We start from the raw sequence: 5,585 nt of genomic DNA on the forward strand, positions 1-5,585 counted from the left end.
ATAATATTATTTTTATGATTAAGAAAAAATATAAATAATGCTATAAAAGAGGAGAAGATGGTTGAGAGTGTGGTTGGTGAAGAACTCAAACAAGAGAAAACTTATTTACTAGTGCCAACGTTTCGGCCAGAATTTCAAGCCTTCAACAGAGCTAAGACAAAAAACTAGATAACAACCAATGAATAAAAGGATATAAAGAATGATTAGAAAATAAGACAACAAAAATTATATATACTTAAATAGTGTTGAAAGACTAATTAAATTAATTACCTATTTGTACGTTATATTTCCCACTTTTTCTTCACTTTATTTTAAATAATTTTCATTTTGTGTATATATTTACTAACAATATTTTCATATGTATTTTATTATTTGTTCTTTCCTCTTACTTAATTTTAATATTATTTTCTCATACTACCTTTATCTTAAAATACTTAGACTAGATATTTCTTTCAACACGATTTAGGTATCTATAATTTTAGTGATTTTCTAATCATTCTGTATATCGTTTCATTCATTTATTGTTATCTTGTTTTTTATTCTTTTCCTTGATGAAAACTTGAAATTCTGGACGAAACGTCGGCACTCATAAATAGGTTTTTGCCGATTTGGCCAAAACCAGATACCATTCCTTCCATGGAAAACTCCCCAACCACCCAAATCCACTTGTTCCGAACCTGGCTTCTCCTTATTATTGCCTAATAATCCTTCTAGGCGTCTGAAAAGAAGATGGCCTCGAGATCTTCTCTAGAAACGTTATTGCAGTTCTATCAATGGCTAGATTCTCCACATGTTTGCATCATTGCATCATGTCACTATCTCACCTACAGCAAATTTACTTGTTGTATATATGTTATACAGTTGTAAATAACAATAAATAAATGATTTAAAAAAAATAAAATAAGTTTTTACTTATTTGTGTTCTTTATCTACCTCTCCATCCTTCCATCCTCTCCCACCATCTTCTCCTCTTTTATATGTATTCACGGTCAACTATTAATTCATCATTATAAATAATCCTTTAAAATTACTCTGCAAGGATAATATAACAAACTACATAAATATCATATGAAATAAATATGAGTTGTTTTTGAGAGTGGATAATGAAGTCTGAAACACCAAAAAGGGGCAAAGAGTTTAGAAGGTTGAAGGTGCTGTAATTAAAAAAAAAAATAATTAAAGGTTTTGCTCTAAGAGAAAAAAAAATACACTTTTTATAATTTTTATTTTTATTTTAGATTGTGAGTCATTATTCAATTTATTTATGTAATTTAATACTTGAAATATATCCTTAATATTATATTGGAAGAAGATAGATGACCGTATGAAGTAGATTGGAGGAAGATAGTCAATGAAGGTTTCAAAATAGTAACTAAAACTATGTATTGTTAACCAACGTTTACCATAACTACCACCTCTTATCTGTTGTACCTTATACTTCTACCTCTCTACAATATTTTAAACTAGTTTTAATGAGTAATCTCCTACAATTTATATGTCTAGATCTATATTGAGAACTTTTTAATTTTTAATGTTCTGTTAATTGTAAAATGTTTGTATCTTTGTTTTTCTTATTTGCCTGACGAAGCCCTGCAAAGTGCTAAATAAATACAATAAAGTTATAAATATAGAAATAAAATATAATAAATATAAAGTTGGTTAACAATAAATATATTTTTTGGTACTATTTTGAAACCTTTATTGACCGCCACCCGGACTATCTTCCTGTAACCTCAATATTATAACTTTCGCCCATCCTTATAAGGAGAATAAATAAATTTACAAAAAAAACAAACTAAAGAGTAGTAATAATTAGGAAAATATCTACTTAGATACATACAATTAAGATTTCAACATTTTATTTTCATATATTTTACGAATATTATTTAAACATACTTAAAATTTTTTTTTTAAAAAGTCACTGCAATTATGTGAAGTTAAATCAGCATAATATAAAAATTATGCCATTATAAAAATTATCCTTATTTTCCCTTAAAACGGAAATCAGGATTCTCATTCTTGCGCTTGACCAGGAAAATTTACAGGGACATATTTACAGATTAAACAAATTTTCAATACAAAAGAAATATTTATTAATTGTTCTATGTTTCTATTTTAGATACAGTTTCATATTAGAATTTAAAATAATAAATTCTCAGCTCCAACATCATAAATTCTGTGAGAATTAATTATACTTATTAATTAAATATGTACCATATAATTACTAAAGTAAATTTAATTATAAATATATTTCATGATATATGTAGTAAATATAAAGCATATTGTATGTGTTGAATGTCTAGATTTTTATAGGTTACAGCTACGAAGATACTATTTTTAAGGGGAAAGGTCAATTTTATTTATAAATATATAGACACACCTTTGATCACCCCAGCTATGCATCATACTTCCCTTTTTAGTTATTATATTTAAATTTGATCCTAACTATTAATTAATATGAATTATAATTTTTTTTTTGTCTTGTTACAGGTAACCAAATTTAATGATACTGGCTTTCAGGTAAATACAAATAAAGTATGTTTATGTATACATTATTTTATATTTTTATTTATTCTTTTTTAAATCCATATCTGTTAATTACGTTTGAGGCACTCGCTCGTGAAACATGGTTACTGAGAGAATGGAAACTTTTCTATTGTTAAAATGTCGGTTGATTACAAAGTGTTCAACCAGCATTCAACCATAATATCAACATTACTCGTGTTAAACATAATTTGTATTTAAAAATTGCAAATTTTCTCATAGTTCTTTTCATAAATTTGTGAAATCATACCTAAAAAATTCCATGATGCCAAAAACTTCTATCAGAATTAGTAAGACCATATTATACCAAAATAAATACTATGTTTTACGTCCAAGTAACTCAGTTAATAACAATTAGCAGGATTGCTCCTAGTAATACGATAAAAAGCATGGGAGAAAAATTAATTAATAGGCATGTTGATGTCAATATTAAAATCTGAAACTATATTAGATCTATATATGAACAAAATACATTAATCGCCAAAGAAGAAAGATCTAAGTATGGACAAAATACATTAATCGCCAAAAAAGAAAGGAGGTATTTTATGAATGTGTTAAATTGCATTTTCCTCATTTACTATGAAATTATTTGTTTTTAACAAATAATTTTTAAACTTTTTTTTTAATAGCTAAGATATGAATTCCTTTTTGAAGGCTTTAAAACAATTACATGTACAATTTCCGAAGCGAATAATTTGTAAATGAGACAGTAATCTTGCTAATGAAATATTGCTTTTTTAATTCGTAATTTAAAACAAAAGTAAGTAGAAATTTTGTAATCCTTAAAACGTTTAAGAAAAAAAATTGTAATCATCGTATTACTAGTGTCTTATTTTCGATCTCACCAGCACTCGGAAGAGCATGTAGAGGAGTAAAAATTCAAAATTATTTAAAGTTTATATTATTAAAAATTATACCTTCATAAATCATTAAATTTACTAATATAACAGTTGGTGGATTGTAACTTCAACTTTTACCAAAGCTAAAATTAGATTAGTAAATTTGGGCTCAGTTGTTAATACAAAATATCTGTTGTGCAAGTAATATCACTGCAGAGATAAAGTATGATTGTGCTTGTTTAAACTGTCATAGTGACCTTTCTAACAGTTCAACTTTATGAATAAATGATAAAAGCTCATGATTAAATACAACAAATAACAACTTTCATCATGTATAAAAACAAATAAGAAACATACAAGTTGGTAAAGTTGGTACCATGAGATTATAAGGGGCGATAGTTCACTATCAAGGCGCAGATAGTAATATAACTAATAATTACTATTACTATCTTTGTGATAGTATGACAGTAATGTCACAACAGTAAATGCCATAGTTTACACATGTTAATGACTACGAGAGCTGTCACTGTCACTGTTACTGGAACATCGATTTTATGGTAGTAAACATATAATTGCTTTGACTTGAACACTTTTTAAATTATCCACTCTGAGAATAAACGTCATCCGCCAAACTATTAAGTAACATTTAAATAACAGCTATTTAAATAGAATAGCTCTCCATTCAGTCTCAACATGTTTGTTATCTTATTACTCTACTCCTACGTTTCGGCCATTCCGGACCCTCTCAAGGATAGTTATCCTTATATAAGGATAAAATAAACTTAAAATAAATTTAAGTTAATTTTATTTAAACTTAAAATAAGTTTATTTTGAATACCAACTTTTTAACGACATTGTAGATGATGTTAAAAAATTGCAGGATATTCTGCCTTTGTCAAATTATATTTTAGTCTGTCAACATATTTCTTATCTAACTAATTTACTTTTTCTAATATTATTCAATTTACACTTTCTATTATAAGCTTATCACTCACTTTATCTACATAACAGCCAGAATGGCAGAAACGTCGGAGTGACGTAATAAGAAAATAAACATGTTGAAACGTTTAAGACAATCTGATATCTGCGGCGCCACCTGTTCGAAACCGGCCTGGGGCGTTGACTTTTTTCACTAAGTGGCAGTCCTACAAATTGGAAAACCTGAGCCCCACCTCCACAGTTAGAATAGGTTGGCAGTATAGGACTTCAATTGGAGTCTTGGACCGACCAAGGGAAAAAAATAATAATGATAAATTAATAATGCTCCTCCTCACACAGCAATGCGGTGGGGTATCTAGAATAATAAGAAAGAGAAACGATGTAGATATCGTTCGTATTGAGGTAATCATGGGATATCACATGCCCACTGATATGATAAATTTAATCGAGGCAATGCCATCAAAGAAAAACTCATTAAATAATATATTGATATGAATGAGATACCAGTATACAAGTATTTACATTTCTAAATATTTCTGACAGTGTTCTTAGTACGGTGTACGGAGGTTAGGAGCGGGTGCCTTTCGGTGTTGAACGATAGCAATTCCGTTACTCGGGAGATAGTGAATTAATCCTTCCTCTCTGAGGTTTATGACCCTTTCAATGTTTCTTACTACTAGCTCATTTATATATCATTATATTATTACACCTATTCAATATTTATCTTAATATCTCTTTCAATTTAAATTTAATACGTTTTTAGTCTAAAAACGTATTAAATTTAAATTTAACAATTTCAATTTTGTTAAATTTAAATTTAATACGTTTGATAAAATAGGCTCTATAAAAAAAATGCCATATTCACTGAAGTGTTGAATTGATAAGAATAAAAAAGAAAAGGAAATGCGGTCTTTGTTATGAGTGTAATTTATCAACAACCTGTTGATTCCGATGCTTCTTCTTTTTCATTTTTAATCTATTTTCTGTCTATTCAGGTTAATTACTTCACACAGTCTCTTAATATTTTTTTATTATATTAGAAGAATTGCTATCGATATCCACCATATTTACCTAAATTTAACAATTTCATAATAAATTATTGTAATAATAATATAATATTTATTTTCTTTATTATTTGTTTTCATTTTTATTATTAAGAATTATAAGCATAATAATATTCTATTGGAAAGATAAGTTTGCAAAGAAATTAATAAAGGAAAATTCAAAAAGTTCTTCTGGATATCTTCTCTTGATCTTTTTTAA

The 5,585-nt window shown here is 27.4% G+C and overlaps 1 protein-coding gene across 5 annotated transcripts in view; it reads left to right on the top strand.

Moving 5' to 3' along the window:
- The window catches only part of LOC106684431 (uncharacterized), a 284,598-nt gene that overhangs the window by 177,538 nt on the left and 101,475 nt on the right, over positions 1-5,585 (top strand). For 3 of the 5 annotated variants that reach the window (XM_067052858.1, XM_067052856.1, XM_067052857.1), the window contains one exon: positions 2,491-2,520. The exons of the other annotated variants lie outside the window; for them this stretch is intronic. The gene's annotated coding sequence lies outside the window, so the exon portion shown is untranslated. The remainder of the gene's footprint in view (positions 1-2,490; positions 2,521-5,585) is intronic. 5 annotated transcript variants of the gene reach the window in all.

This window comes from Halyomorpha halys, unplaced genomic scaffold, assembly GCF_000696795.3.
Source record: "Halyomorpha halys isolate HHAL.00 unplaced genomic scaffold, Hhal_1.1 Scaffold29.1, whole genome shotgun sequence".
Lineage (NCBI taxonomy): Eukaryota > Metazoa > Arthropoda > Insecta > Hemiptera > Pentatomidae > Halyomorpha > Halyomorpha halys.